This window comes from Diabrotica virgifera, chromosome 8 (genome assembly GCF_917563875.1).
Source record: "Diabrotica virgifera virgifera chromosome 8, PGI_DIABVI_V3a".
In the NCBI taxonomy this organism is placed as follows: Eukaryota; Metazoa; Arthropoda; class Insecta; order Coleoptera; family Chrysomelidae; genus Diabrotica; species Diabrotica virgifera.
Genome location: NC_065450.1, coordinates 145,794,905 through 145,811,928, shown reverse-complemented (window position 1 = coordinate 145,811,928; position 17,024 = coordinate 145,794,905). Strand labels below are relative to the sequence as shown.

At 31.6% G+C, this 17,024-nt stretch overlaps 2 protein-coding genes across 2 annotated transcripts in view; both read left to right on the top strand.

Annotated features, from left to right (window-relative positions):
• Positions 1-17,024, top strand: part of LOC126889468 (putative leucine-rich repeat-containing protein DDB_G0290503) — a 136,345-nt gene that overhangs the window by 11,335 nt on the left and 107,986 nt on the right. The window lies entirely within an intron of this gene.
• The window catches only part of LOC126889469 (dentin sialophosphoprotein-like), a 30,668-nt gene continuing 18,067 nt past the window's right edge, over positions 4,424-17,024 (top strand). Inside the window, exons 1-4 of the mRNA XM_050657788.1 lie at positions 4,424-4,473; positions 4,533-4,579; positions 4,795-5,006; positions 5,097-5,413. The gene's annotated coding sequence lies outside the window, so the exon portion shown is untranslated. The remainder of the gene's footprint in view (positions 4,474-4,532; positions 4,580-4,794; positions 5,007-5,096; positions 5,414-17,024) is intronic.

Below are 17,024 nucleotides of genomic sequence, written 5' to 3'. Positions count from 1 at the left end.
GGGAGATTTAGCGATAAAAACCTATAAACATACAGTCGGAAAAATGAAAGAATACCGATGAACGATCACATCAATCACTTATTTTGTATTTGCTGTCTTTTTCTACAAATAACAAACGTTTGTTATAAAAAAAGATAGCAAATACAAAATAAGTGATTGATGTGATTGTTCATGGGTATAGGGATTTTCATTCACAGTCATTTGTTTCGAGCTTCTGTCATGTATCACATAATATTAATATATCTACGTATTATTGGTATATATCAATGATACAAACCAAAGACGTATGGCGTAGATATATTAATATTATGTGACACATGACAGAAGCTTGAAACAAATGACAATCGATGAAAAGCCCTTTTCTTTCATTTTCCGACTGTACATTCTATTTACTGTTTCCCACCTTTAGACGTATCAAAGGAGTATGTCAACTACAACTGTCACTGTCATAGTGGCAGTTGCCAAACTCGTCTGCTATGTCTAAAGGTGGGAAACAATAAGTAAAACGTAAATTTATATGTTTTTATCGCTAAATCTCTCACCTCCACTAGTTTTATTTCTTTTTATCTAACAACTTGTGTGTATCTATGTGTTTCCATCTTGCCCATTATTTTGCCAGTTATTAGCACGCTCATCACTGTATATGCCAAAAAATCGTAATATAAAAATAAAAATTGACCTGTCTCGGGATTTTTCTCCATAGTGGTCTATTCTCAAAAAATGAAATTATTCCATAATTTTGAACCTCTCTATAGTATATAATGTGTTTTCATTACGATTTTGCACAATACCAATTTATAATCGTGTCCTATTTCTGTTGATGTTAACTTAACACTCTATTTGACAGAATATACTTAGTCTATCACAGATCTTTGTCCTCTAGTATTTTCACAAGTGTATTTATATTGTTCTTTGTGAGGAAAAAACGTACTATTAATATATGTTTTGTTTATGCTGCGGATTCCAGAAGTTTCTATAGTTTGTATTCCGAAGTAGTCAATCAGAAGACATTTTTTACATCAAAGTACATAAAAACTGCGCATTGTATGTATATGTATTATGAGAACGTTCCACAGGCGACTTTCTCTTTAAAATGAGACTTTCTAAACTAAAAAATGTTCAGTTAGGTATACCTATAAACAAAAAAGTTATTATTACAAATTAAACACAAAAATAAGCTTTTTTCAATTGTTTATAAATATTAAAATAAACAATAAAAATATTTAAAGAAGTTTTAGTTTAAGATATGCAAATGAAATTTGGTGGGTTTTAAGAAGTAATTATTGCGCATTTTTTGATATACAATTAGGAATTCAATATTCACCATTGGCGAGCATACGGGTAATATGATTATTATGTGCGCCAATGGTGAACATAAAATTCTTAATTATACATATGTCAAAAACGCACAATAACTACCTCTTATAACCCACCAAATTTCAATTGCATATTTCAACCGGTTTTAAAGCAATAAATAAATCGTCAGTTTGTAAGAAAAACTTCAACACCCCCTATCTCGGAAACGAAGCATTTGCGGACATACGTTTATCAAGCAAACTGTCATTATTATTTCATGCAGAATTATTGTCCAAGTAAAACATATTGTGGAATAGCTTTAAGCCGGTGAAATATGATGTTCTTCAAATAAAGATATTAGGTCAAACGTTTAAGAAGCGGCCCTTTGAACCCATCTGTGTTTTTACGCCCAGACCTCCCATCGATTCACAAGTTTCGTGCAAAACGATAGTAGTTTTAGTTCGGTAGCAGTGTAGTGATTCGAGTGTTTTGTTTGCTGTAATTATTTTGAATATTGGTTTAGTATTTCGTTTGGAGAGTGTAAAGTGTTGATTATTGTAATTTAATTAATGCGAATAGTGATGTCGCGCCCGTAGGATAATGTAAATATCGCGTACGATAACGCTGATATTGTAGAAATTGCCAGTGCTAGTGTGAATGTAATTACTAAAAAAAAGTGCCCGTAAAGAAGATTCGAATGCATTTAAATGCTGAAACACAGCAAGTATGTTTGAATGTATACAAAAATCTACGTACGAAATTCGGCTTCGATGAAACACTATTGGCACAAGCCACCTCTGGTTTAACAGAAATTCCACTTTCTACTGTATATAAAATAGTTAAAAATGAACCCTATCATCGCAAGAAACGATGTGACTACCAAGACCTTTAAATCCTTCACTTGTAAAACTATTGAAAACCACAATATACGACTGCTACAAAAGCAATGAAATACCTACAATAGAAATAATGAGAAAGAAATTGGAAACAACCCGTCGAAATATCAACTGCTGCGAGAGAACTCTTCAAAACTCAATAAAAAAATGGGCTTTAAATAAAAAAAAAAAAAAATAAATAGACGTCAAGCAATAATTATGGAAAGCCAAAGAATAGTCAACAGACGTAATATGTACCTAGAAGAAATTACTAAATATAGGCAAGAAAATAGGAGAATGGTATTATTTAGAAACTTGGTATGATACCCACGATACAGTAAAGAAAGGATGGACAGATGGTTCAAGCATGTGCATATACCAGAAAAATGCCTGCAAATAAAGGCTCGCGGCTAAATATTGTACATTGCGGAAGAAGTGAGGAAAGTGGAAGATTGTAACGTTGACTACCACAAGAATATGGAAGCTGACATTTTTGAAGATTGGTTTGAAAACTCGCTGATCCCAAACTTGGAGAAAAACAGCGTAATAGTGCTTGACAACGCTTCGTATCATTCCCGACAGCTCACCAAAATACCAAATATATCTTCAAAGAAAGCTGACCTGCAAAATTTTTTAATGGAAAATGATTTGTATTTCGAAGTTTTTTACACAAAAAAAAAACAACTTATTGAAGTTCTACACACGAAGCAATTTATAAAATTATACGCTCTACAGAGTATTGCCGAAAAGCATGGACACACTATATTGAGACGATTTTTTGCGTTTTCTATGTTTGTGTTTTCAATCCTATTGAGTTAATTTGGGGACAATTCAAACCATGTATAAGGCGTTCAAATACATTTCCTAAATTTGACAAAAAGGTAATTGAGATAATTAAAAAAGAAGTAGTCAATATTACTAAAGTAGACTGGCAGAAAAGAATCGCCAAAGTGATCAAAGTGGAAGAATATTATAAGAGGATTGGGCACTTCCACATTAATGGTGGAAATAAATTTATTATTGAATTTGGCGATGATAGTGACGAAGAAAATACGGAAGAAGGAGAAAATGAGTTAAGTGTATCAGTATTTTAATTGTTGTGTTGTGCAATTCATTTTCCAAGCATAAGTGTAGTAAGTGTAAGTGTAGTAATGAAAAGACTCGGTTAAAAAAAATTTTTTAGATTTTGTATTTTTAATAAATAAAAAAAGAACGGGGACATGCTTGCATTTTGTGCTGAATTTTAAAAGTTTTGAACTGTGTACCTAAAGTAATTTTAGATCTAACTGTGTTTTTATAAAGTTCTTTTAGTATCAATAATTCTAACAATAACAAGATTAATTATAAAAGCTATTCTACATCAGTTATTAATGCAAGCATGCGGTAAGAGGGAGGGTCCATGTGAGGTTAAATGTAATTAAAAAATTGGTAAACTTAATTTTAAAACATACGATGTTTTAAAACATGCGATGCAAGCATGCGGTAAGAGGGAGGGTCCCTGTGAGGTTAAATGTAATTAAAAAATTGATAAACTTAATTTTAAAACATACGATGTTATGTCCTGCTTTAACGGTATTTACCTAAGTATAAATAAATATTTTTAACTACATATTTAATTACCAGAAAAAACCAGCTGCCGGCCTAATAGCTTAAAGAAGAACTACCCAAAGCTACAAATCTTACCTATTACACTATATATATTGCTTGAACAATACCCCGTAAAGTTTGCCGTACTTATTTAAAAACAGCCTGTATTGATGAAAAACAAGGCTAATAGTTGTTAAAGTACATAACTTTTTTATTATCCAACATAAGCGAATGAATCCAAAAACAGAATGTTAAGAAAACATGAGGCTATAGTTGGGTTTTAATTTCAGTATTTTTTAAATGCTAGATTATTCCACAGGGTGACGCGAACTTGTAGAAAAAATCACATTTTAATTGGTACACCCGGTATACAATGACAATTTACCTGTCTAATAGCAACAATATTATCACAGCGATATTGCTAAGGACAACAGGTTTAGGAAATTCGAGACATTAAAAATGACGAATTTTTAAGGTGGTGTGTTATTTCTTGGAGAAGTGTAGTAAGAATTTTGTGTGTTTGTTTTGATAAGTGTCTACAATTTGATTCGCTATATACAGTTTTAATAAACTTATTATTGGTATGTGTTGTGTTTGAAGAATTCCAAAACAACTTAACGGTCATTGTAAAGAGCTCGTTTCTTCTTTGTTAGGTTATTTTGAACGAGAACGAAATAATGAGAGATACCTTTTGCCCTTAACTGCTGTAAGAGATGTAAGTTAAAGAATTTAAAATATATAATTTTTTATTACAATGTTTCTTATGTATTTTAGCGTGTTGCAACAACCTTAAACCCAAGTGTATCTACTGTATAAAACAAGTAAGAACATTGACAAATTATCAAGTATAGACAGAATTATTGATCTTAAGGAATATTTATTAATTGTGTTCATTTCTATAATATTAATGTTAAATTGTGTTCTTTGTAGAAAATCATGTAACTTTAAAATTAATAAGCAACTTGGTTGAGAAGCAAAAATTCAATTATTGTTGCATTACACCATTATCGCCGTTATTAAAGGAATTGGGTTTCAGATGGGAAACAAATTCACCAAGGCTTGGAGTTCTTTAACGTCCTAATGTTGCAGTAAAGAGAACTTTATTTTTAAGAAATTATGTTTGAAGAAAGTATCTTTGTATTTGTTTTCATCGAAAAAACACGGATCTTCCAAAAAATGAAACAAAAAGTAATTCATGGCAAAATGAAGACAAAAGAAGTATCAGAGCTCCAAAAACAGTGTTAAAGGGTGAGTCACATTAGTCAATTCGTTAATTATATATTATTATGGTCAACATTGAGTTTATTCAGTTTATAAAACTTTTCATTTTTTTTTCAGATATATTATAATCAATGCTGGTAGCGAGGATGGATTTGTTCACAGTGCATGAACGATATTTTTTTTTAAACCAAACTATGTGATTACCAGGGAGAAATGAATAAAGATGACTTTTTACAGTGGCTTGAAGGGCAGTTATTAATGAGCCTTGTACAACCTTTGATAATGATTATGGGCTGTGCTTCATACCATAGCATGTTGCTACATAATAAGCCAAATTCAAGTATACCTATGGCTCAAATACAAGAATGGTTGACTAAGAAAAACATACACTTTTCAGTTAATATGTTTGTGAACTTTTGGAAGTAGTTACAACAGTAAGTGTATAAAATGACATATTCATGTAAAATTTAGTACATATAAATGAAAACAATCTAGAGACGAGAGAAAATTTTCTATAGCTCGGAGTGCAGAATACTTGGTAGCTATTAGTGATGTTGATTATAGTTACTTTCGAGTCATCATCATTCTCTTTGCCTTATCCCTATGCGGGGTCGGCTTCCCTAATTGTATTTCTCCATACAACTCTATCTTGGGTCATAGCAATGTTAATCCCCTTTACCAACATGTCCTGCCTTATCGTCTCCCCCCAGGTCTTCTTTAATCTTCCTCTCCTACTCCTTCCAGGAATCTGCACTTCAGCTATTCTTCGTGTTGGGTGATTAACGTCTCGACGTTGAACATGACCAAACCATCTTAACCTATGCTCTCTCATTTTGGCATCAATTGGTGCAACACCTAGACTTCCCCTAATATACTCATTTCTAATTTTATCCTTCTTTGTCACTCCACTCATCCATCTAAGCATTCTCATTTCCGCCACATGCATTCGTTGTTCCTCTTTCTTTTTCACTGCCCAACATTCAGTTCCGTGCATCATAGCCGGTCTTATGGCTGTTTTATAGAATTTTCCCTTCAGCTTCATTGGAATTTTTCTGTCACACAACACACCACTCGCTTCTTTTCACTTCATCCATCCAGCCCTAATTCTACTGCATGCATCTTCATCTATTTCTCCATTACTCTGTAATACCGATCCTAGGTACTTAAAACTATTGCTTTTCACAATCATTTCACCATCCAAAGATACTATTTTATTTGTAGTAACTCCATCTTTAAATGAACATTCCAAATACTCTGTTCTTGTCCTACTAAGTTTTAAACCTTTTTCCTCCAGAGCTTGTCTCCACTGTTCCAGTTTTTGTTCTAAGTCTCTTTCACTATTTCCTATTAACACTACATCATCAGCATACATTAGGCACCATGGAATACTACCCTGTAGTTTCGCTGTTATCTGGTCCAAAACTAATGAGAATAAATAAGGACTAAGCACCGAGCCTTGGTGCAATCGTACTTTTACCTGAAATTTATCAGTCTCTCCCACACCTGTCCTAACACTAGTCGTTACTCCCTCATACATATCTCTCACAATCTTTACATATTCGCCAGGGACTCATTTCTTATTGAGTGCCCACCACAGAATCTCTCGAAGAACTCTATCATATGCTTTCTCAAGATCGATGAATACCATATAAGCGTTGGTCTCTTTATTCCTGTATTTTTCCATCAATTGCCTTACAATGAAAATTGCATCTGTTGTTGATCTGCCCTGCATAAAGCCAAATTGATTATCGGATATTTCGGTTTCTTCACGTATCCGTCTATCAATTACTCTCTCCCATATTTTCATGGTGTGGCTAAGTAGTTTTATAGCCCTGTAGTTTGTGCATTGTTGTATGTCTCCCTTGTTTTTGTAGACAGGTACTAATATACTGCTTCTCCATTCGTCTGGCATTTGTCCAACTTCCATAATTCTATTAAATAGACCTGCTAGCCACCTTATTCCCCAGGAATATCATCTGGTCCGACTGCTTTTCCTTTCTTTATTTTTTGAAGCGCTTGAGCCACTTCCTCGTTTGTTATTCTGGTAACCATTGCTGTTACTGTCTCCGTTAACTCCACAGGCTGCCTGTCAAATTCTTCATTTAATAAACTGTCAAAATACTTTCTCCATCTCTTTTTGACATCCTTTTCGTGAATTAGTATTTTATTATTTTCATCTCGGATACATCTAATCTGATTAAAATCTCTTGCTTTCTTTGCTCTCTGTTTGGCTATTTTATATATCTTTGCTTCGCCTTCCCTGGTATCAAGTTGATCGTATAGGTTTGAATACGCTTCTGCGTATAGTTCACTGACATCATTCTATCACTCGTTCTTACAATTTCTACTACGTTATCTTTCATTTCACTATCAGCAATTATACCAACTCCATTTCTAGTGTTACTACTCCCTACATACCACAATTTATATCCATCACCTAGTTCTTTCGCCCTTTGTCCTTTCCACCTAGTTTCTTGAATACAAGCAATTTGAACTCTTCTTCGTTTGAGTGCATCCACTAACTCCAGACTCTTACCTGTAAGACTACCAAGATTCCAAGACCCTCTCCTGATTTTTCTAACCTGTAATTGGGTTCCCCCTGAGATAGTCCTCACCCGGAGATCCGAACGGAGGCTCATTTTACTTCCGGAACATTTTACCTCAGGAGATGCCATCATTTCAGTATAAGTTTTTATTGCGTTTGGAGAAGGTCTTTTCATTATTATGGCCTGAAAAGATTTTTGGATATTTGATGCCTGAATGCCTTTTCTATCAGCACCATACCCTGCCCTGCACGTTTAGACAATACACCACCAATGCAACCAAAGTGCAGTATTACCCCACACCCGCCTGCATTTTTCTGTATAGGCCAGGATCCCTACTATAAGGACTGCCCTATAAGCCAATGTATTGTTGCCCGTATCCCGCCGCTAGGAGGCACGTACTTTATTCGGGATACGATATAGTTACTTTCGAGTATTCGTTGCAAATCGTTACTTTTGTATAAAGTAATCGTTTACAGTATTCGTTAGTTTGATTACTATGATTACTTTTGTTACTTTTGTACAGTTGAGTCCCTGAATCTTTACCCGTGCGTCATCATTTAAAGCATACGAAATAAGTCGATGATAAGTCGGAAATTGAAATTTACTAAACGCGTGACACGCGTGAAACGGGACAGTAAGTGACTGTCTAGTAAATTTCAATTTCCGACTTACCATCGACTTATTTCGTATGCTTTAAATGATGACGCATGGGTAAAGATTCAGGGACTCAACTGTATTTGAGTACCGGTAATCATATCGAGAATCGTATTTCTCAGTAGGTAGGTATTTTGTATAAAGTAATCATTTACAGTATTCGTTACTTTGATTACTATGATTACTTTTGTATAGGTATTCCGATATAACGACCTTCACCGATCTGTTTAAGGGATAAAAATGATTTGATTACTATGATTACTTTTGTATTTTATAACGAAGTAATCAGAGTAATCAAAGTAGATACAATAGTCGTTACTCGCTCTAATAATATTGGTACGAAGTAGCAAAGTAATCAGAGTAATCAAAGTATTCAAAGTAGATACAATAGTCGTTACTCGCTCTGATACGATTGGTACGAAGTAACGAAGTAATCAGAGTAATCAAAGTAACAATTTACCTCTGTATAGTAATCGTTACTTTCGGTATTCGTAAGTAACGAGTACTTTGTAACGAATAGTTATTTTTTCAACATCACTAGTAGCTATCTGTTGCCTGAGCTTTTTATAAATTTATAAAGACAGGCCGATAAATAGCTAACATGGGAGGATCTACAATATACATCCCATCATCTGGATTCTGCACTCCGACCTATAGATAATTTTCTCTGTCTCTAGATGGGTGTCGCTAACGAGTCCGTACGCATTTAATATTTTAATATGCATACTTCGACAGCTTGGATTCAGTTCGATTATCCGATTAAGGATGAAAAGCAGAAACCTTGGTCAGCCGATGGTGTTTGCCCCGAATGGAATTTAATCTAAAGCTGTCTTTCCTGAAATCAATCCCTTTTTAGAAATAAACTACTAGCCGAGGAAATGAAGCTAAAAAAATGGCAAAACCTCGCAATTTTTTCGTCCAGCATCGATTTGTACAAAAATTTGGGTTTAGAATCATTACACCCTCTAGTTCATTTTCTATATTGAGCTATTGTACGCTTTTGGTTTTTTAAGGGTCAAAACTACCCCTAATTGTAAAAAATTATAAAATCATATTTTAAAATTTAATATTGTCAACATTTGGTTCTTATTAGTTACATAATGATTGTTTTATGCTTTTAGATATACTATCATAATATTTCAACCCTTAAAACCACCCTTGTTGGAGCTATATATAAAAAATTTACTTATCCTAAAATAATAATTTCGGCTTACATAAAAAATTGGGATTAGGATCATCTCACCCTGTACTTCATATTCTATAATCTATATCATGCTTAAGGGCGTTGATTATTTTTAGGGGTGTAAACTACCCATTATTTTTAAAAATTATATAAAAACATTGTAAACTTTAATATGGGTAAAATTTGGTTTTGATTGGTTAAAAATAATGATTGTTTTATACTTAAGGAAATAATATCATAATATTTCAACCCCTAAAAACCACCCTTAATAACATTACAATGTTTATAAGTAGATATTTTAATAGATCTATACAGAAAAAAAAGTAGAATTAAAGAATTACAAAAACATTTATTTACACAAAAATACGAATTTACAAATATGTAGAAGTACAAATACAAATAGATTTTAAGTCATCTTCCAGTATACGAACCGGTTCTGTGGTGTCATACATACATTGAAAATTATCTATAAGCGGACTATCCGAATTTTTCGAAAAAAAATTCGTTTTATAATTATAGCTCCTTCATTTTTGGCGATAAAAAGTTTTTTCAAAAATGACTTTGTAGGATTTTTTAAGAGTTATAAGACTGTGTAAATTAAATTGCGTAAGATCCCTTAGTTTTTAATTAGGGTGGGTTTAAAAGGCTCGAATAAGACGGTGTTTGCTCGTAAATAGAGGTTTTAAACAGCTTTATCTCACTAACTGTTCACTGTAATGAAAATCTATGCACAAGAGAATTTTATTTGTTAAAAAAGCTACAATTTATTAGTTCATCATTTTTTTCGTATCTCCAGTATTTTCGGAGATATTTTGAAGTAAAAGGTGAAAAATGGGAAATTTCAAAAAATTTATTTTTCTTTAAACTTTAATTTTTCTAAAATTAGACCATTTAAATAGGTAAAACTTCTTGGGTGTATTGATAATATAAATATAAAAGGAATTACAGAAAGGTGAAGACCAATTTTTAATTAGGAGGGTAGTTAGGGGGTTGTTTTCACTGATTTTTTCATAGAGAAAAGCAGGTACCGACCTTTTTTTGATCATAAGTCGCTTAATTTTCAGGCTAAAAACTTTTTATTATTATTTTTTGAAAGGGCTTACTGTATACTTGAAAAAATATTATTTAAGTTTTCCTCGAAAAATGCAAAGTTTTTCCGTTATTTTACTTTGAATATTTCAAATTATGCATTTGACGAAAAAAGCTAACTTTTAACATGCTGTATCTCGGTTTGTATTGGTCTTAAAGAAATTACAGAAAAAGAATTTGGTTTGTGTTACTAAAAGATACAATTTCGATAGCTACAATTTTTTTATTAAATGCATACTTTCGAGGTATTCTTCAAAAACCCTCTAAAAAAGTCGATTTTTTCGTCGAAAAACTGTTATTTTCAAGCGCGAAACTCGAAAAATATTAGTTTTACGAAGAAAATGTAAAAAACATTTTTTTCTTAGAATTACTTTTTACATCGATTTACATGGTTAAAATGTAATAAAAAAATTCCCGCCTCCGAGATGGGGTGGCAACCATCCCCAAGGTTTTAGCGTACAGCGGTATGATATAGAAAATGATCCTTGGACTATTCCCTACCTTCTGTGAAAATTTCAAGTAAATCCATGCTGGACGAAAAAATTCCGAGCCAAAATACTTCATTTCCTCGACTATACCTCTCGTGCATATGGTAGGATAGACCAGGGGTCACCCATTATATTCCCTGAGGGTCCGTTTCGCAAACATATGACACTTGCGGGGTCCGGATTGAATGCTACCTGTGTCTGGTTGTTCCGATTCGGTTAATTTGCGAATTCTTGTTAAAAAAAATATCCCCTTTAAATAAATCAGAAGGGTGCCGGGCGAAATTTTTGGACAGAAATTGTTCTTTTGACAAATTCAAAATATCTCCTTTTGCCCACGAAAATATGTTTTTAGTATATTTGGGCACATCTTAAATAAAAAAAATCTTCTGTTATTTTTCTTAAAAGTTGATAAATTTCGAGTTTTAGCGATTTAAAATCCGAAAACTATTAAAATAAGCATTTTCGAAGCTTGAAAACTTATGTGTAAATTATTATTTTTGAGGTCTTCTTGAAGTTTAAACATTCAGTTTCAAGAAGTTTCAGTTTCTGATGAGTAATCGGGGCTTATTTCAATTTAGACTATTGTTTTTAATTGTTAATTATGCTCGTCGTCCACTCGACCTTTAAGCCGACGCGGCGGCGCGTCGCACTATATGGTGCGTATCGCACTATATGATTGGCTTATTTGATTAGCACATTGGCAATAAGTAACTGAATAAATAAATGAGTTATTTAACAAAAACTATGTTAATAGTATATTATAAAATTTTAATCTCTCTTTAATATTTAAGACCTATACCAATGTTACGCCATGCTCGCGTCTAATAACATATACCGATTCCCTGTCTTTGCACTGATCTATATTTATATCCATCAACTTTTAACAAGAGCACGCCGAGTTCAATGTCATGTTTACTTATTGTTCGTGGTCTTTTAAGGTTATTTTTATACGAGTAAAAACATTGATAAAATTAGTCAGAAATGAGATGTAAAATTTTATAAATTATTATGATGATGGTGATGATGATGATGGTGATGTTTGGCATGGAAACTAGTCCATTTGCCACAGATTTTTGCATATTAATATAATCTTATTATAAGTTATTAATTATGGTATATTTACGAACTGAAACTTGACTGTTACAAATCTAAATTATATATCCGGAAGCGTATAGATGATTGCATACGAGTTCAAATATTGATTTCTGATTGAGTGACAGCAGATGGGTTATGTTTGCTGGAAGTTGCACCTTACTTTTTACAAGGTTTCCAGAAAATATATAAATTATTATTTCAAATAGTTACAACTCTTACATTTCTTACTACTCTTACAATTCTTACATAATATGTACAAAACATATTATGTTTTAATTATTACTTTTCTGATTACTTTATTTATTCCGTTTCTGCTTGTTTATTTATTTATTCCGTTTCTGCTTGTTTATTTGACATTTATGACAATTTCTATGTTTTCTTACGCTTTTCCATATATTTCATTGAAAATTCTATTTTGTTCTTCTTCTTGTCTGGTACTTCGCAAATACATATTTTTTCATTTTTCTTCATATAATAACACTTCTACGGTGTGCATAATTCATATTTCATCTTCATATACATATATCTTCATATTCATATTTCATATAACATCCCTATCATCTGTCTATATCATATTATGTCATTTCATATAACATCATAATAATCACTTCATTTATCTAGTCCCAATACCTATGTTTGACCTTAATCAAAGTGGTTTAACTCGGTGGGTAGTTTTTCGCTTCAAATTCCTCTACATATTTCACCCCCTTAATTCCTCTTGTGTTGATCCAGAGCATATCCTTAAATAAGCTAGGTAACCTTCAAAACACAGAGTGGGTCTTTTACCCACTCTTTAGGCTTAGGCTTTAGGCTTAGAAGCTTTCAAGCTTCTATAAATCACTTAGTACCTTCTTAATTTGACAAAGCAGTCGGTTTCGTATTGTCTAGAAAGTCTCAGAATTCCTCTTATAATATTGTTAGTTCATTCTCTAATCTATATAATTCTTCTCAAAATTCCTCATTTCGACTCATTAGATGAGATCAATAAATATGTGACACTTGCTTATTGCAATGTTTGTCTCTTAATATCATCATACGTAATTACTTATCATTACATACTAAAAAAATTATTTATACAGAGATGAGCGCGCTAATAACCGGCAAAATAACGCAAAAAATGGAATACATAATACATTGTGAAATAAAAAGAGATGAAACTAGTAGAGGTGAAAATTATCGATATAAACGTATAAATTAACATTACATTACATAGTTGTCATCTCAGTTTAAATCTCTCAGTACAAATCACAGTTTAAATCTCTCCTGTCACAGTGACAGTTGTCATACTCCTCCGATACGTCTAAAGGTGGGAAACTATGTAATGTAATGTTAATTTATACGTTTATATCGATAATTTTCACCTCTACCATCTCTATTTAATTCACAATGTATTATGTTTTCCATATTTTGCGTTATTTTGTCGGTTATTAGATCGATAATAAAAATAATTGGGTAATCAAAAATTCAATAATAGTATACATATTCGACAAAAATTGGATAATCGCTAATAATAGATATTCGAATTGATAAAAATATTTAATTCAAAATCAATTCAAATTTCAAAATTTGATAGATATTAAAAAAAATTATTGCATAAAAATTCAAAAATAACCATACTAAAAATCGAAATCAAATAGACATTTTTAAAAGAACTTTGATAAAATTCGACGACAAAGATAAAATTCGATATTCAATAATAATACATAATATGTAAAAAATACGAAAGGAAGTTTTGATAAAAATAGACTTAAATTTCTCACTTACATAATTTATCACTGTGTCTTTTCACCTGTTTAAATACATTATGTTTTCAATATACAGGGTGTAACAAAAATACAGGTCATAAATTTAGTCACATATTCTGGGACCAAAAATAGTTCGATTGAACCTAACTTACCTTAGTGCAAATGTGCACATAAAAAAAGTTACAGCCCTTTGAAGTTACAAAATGAAAATCGATTCTTTCCAATATATCGAAAACTATTCGAGATCTTTTATTGAAAATAGACATGTGGCATTCTTATGGTAGTAGTATCTTAAGAAAAAATTATAGTGAAATGTGGACACCCCATAAAAATTTTATGGGGGTTTTGTTCTGTTAAACCCCCCCAAACTTTTGTGTACGTTCCAATTTAATTATTATTGTAGTACCATTAGTTAAACACCATGTTTTAAAAACTTTTTTGCCTCTGAGTACTTTATCGAAAAGTCAGTATTTATCGAGATATTTTGAATATTTCGTCGGTCGAGTGTTATAATGTTCTATCAGCACTTTTGGTGAAAATCGGGATATGTACAGAATTTGCTTAAGGGATGTCATATTGTTCTATTATAATCGACTCCTGCATAAATATTTTATCGTATCTTTAAATTTAGACAATATGAAATTGTTCTAAATGACAAATTTAAAAATAGCTTAATATTATAATGTTCTATCAGATTCGACCAATAGCAATCCGGTATTTCTGCTGTTAGAACATTATAATTTTGAGATCCGAATAAGGAATATTTTGAAATTTCGTTGAATGTGCAAAAGTTATATGATTTGTATCCAGAATTGTGTACTGAAAGAAATCTAGTAAAGCAGTTGAGATATTCTTCTCCCAGAATACATTATATTGAGCTGAAATACCAGCATGATGGACATGGACCCTTCACTGAAGTTTAAATTCTATTCAAGCCTCCAGTACGAAAAACAAACAGATTTTGTCTAACCACCACTTCAATATCTTTACCATCGATAAAATCTTGTGATCAACACAGGGAAATGCTTACTACCTTTAGATAAATTACTGCATTTAAAAAAAACTTTTTAAGTTTTTGTCACCTGTGGACTCCCAGTTCATATAACCTTTTTTAAGCAATATAAATGATGCAAAAGTTTTTGCAGCGCAATTATCCAAACAAAAGAAAGGTCGTTTAACTAATGACAATTTAGACAATGAAATGCCCTCAACATCAAAATGCAACTCTTCCGACATTTCAAAGCAATAGTAGATTTAGCGAAATTCTCGTAAAAAATTATTAAGAAACTTGTGTCTTTTGATTACTTTGAATTTTTTCCTTAATTTATAAGTTTATTAGAATATTAAGTACACGACACGATGTTGTTAGAACAATTTCGTTACATTTTTGTAAAAGTTGATGTTTCCATAAAATCATAATGTTCTATCAACATTTTATAATTTTTTTCAAAACACTTTTTGTTTGTTAAATAAATACTAAATAAATAAAAAGAATGTGTGTGTACTTTGTACGCACGTAAGAAGTTATACTTCTATTATAATATAATTTCAACGAAATAAATATACCTACTTAACAGTTACAATACAAAAAATTAACAATAATTACCAAAAATGAACCAAAACTTAACAATGCTAAATATTAAAAAAAAAAGAAAAAAGTATGAATCGTCCGGGATTTGAACCCGCAATCTCGCGATTTTTTGATCTCTAGTCCAATGCTCTACCAACAAGGCCATCAAGCCGCATGCTATATACTTACCTTTCAGATATACATAATTATACATCACGGTGACAAGTGAAATATAAAATAGATGTTTTATTATTTTACGCCCAAGGAAGACAAATCCAAAGACACAAAATTATAATAAAAAACCTTTTAAACCACCTTTTTCACATTGCGCAAGTTGTATTATTAATATTAATGTTAATAAATGAAATATAAATATTTTGACGTTTCACAATTTGACAATTCACTTTTAACTGCAGTGCCTTAAAATTTTTAAAGCACTAGTGCCTTAAAGTAGCATTTTTAACGCTCCTATGGAGTCCTAAAAATTGCATTTTTAACACGTTTGTAGAAAAATATATTTAAAAACACCAATATATTCTTTCCACACCTTTTCTGGACTGATACATACATAAATTAAAACATTTTGAAGTATAACTTCAAAAATATAATATGAAAACTATTTAAAAACGCAGTATAACTATTAACTTTGTTTGTTGTTTCTCTTCCCACAAATTTTAAAACGCAACAACCATACATAACTAAACCGTCAACCGTCCAAACCACAGCTGCGCTACAGCTGCCATATTGGATAATTTTTGACATGTCATTTGAACATCCAATCAGAACAAAGTTATAATGCGCATGCGCCCGGATCATAGGTTTTAACATATAAAAATTCACCCTCATATCGCGCGTAAAGAAGTATAACTTCAAAAATATTATAAATAACTCTTTATTATTTCATTATACATATAAAAATTTAAAATTTCTATAACCAAAGTGCCTCAAAATGAAAATAGAGTGAACATTTTTTTAAACTGCTTTTCCTGCCAAACTGTAAAATATGCTAATACAACATTATAACACTCGACCGACGATTTGTCAAATCCACCACCTATTTGTATATGGCAAAGTACGATTATGGAGACTTAGTAATAATAATGAAAATTTATTTATGATTTACATTTTTAGGTATATTTTGAACCATATTAAAAAAGAAGCAATATCTCGATAAAAAGTGCCTTCTCGAAAAAATACAAAGAGGCAAAAAAGTTTTAAAAACACTGTGTTTAACTAATGGTACAACAGTAAAAGTTTAATTGGAACATACACAAACATTTGGGGGGTTTAAAGGAACAAAACCCCCATAAAAGTTGTATGTAAACATATTAAAAAAGAAGCCGCAACTCGATAAAAACTGTCTTATCGAAAAAATACTGAGAGGCAAAAAAGTTTTATAAATATTGAATTTAACTAATGGTACCACAATAATAATTTAATTGGAACGTACACAAAAGTTTGGGGGGGTTCAAGGGAACCAAAACCCCATAAAATTTTTATGGGGTGCACAAATTTCACTATTATTCTGTTTTAAGATGTTCCTGGCATAAGAATTATACGTGTCCATTTTCAATAAAAAATTTCTAATAGTTATCGATATATTCGAAAAAATCGATTTTCATTTTGTAACTTCAAAGGGCTGTAACTTTCTTTATGTGCATATTTGTACTAAGGT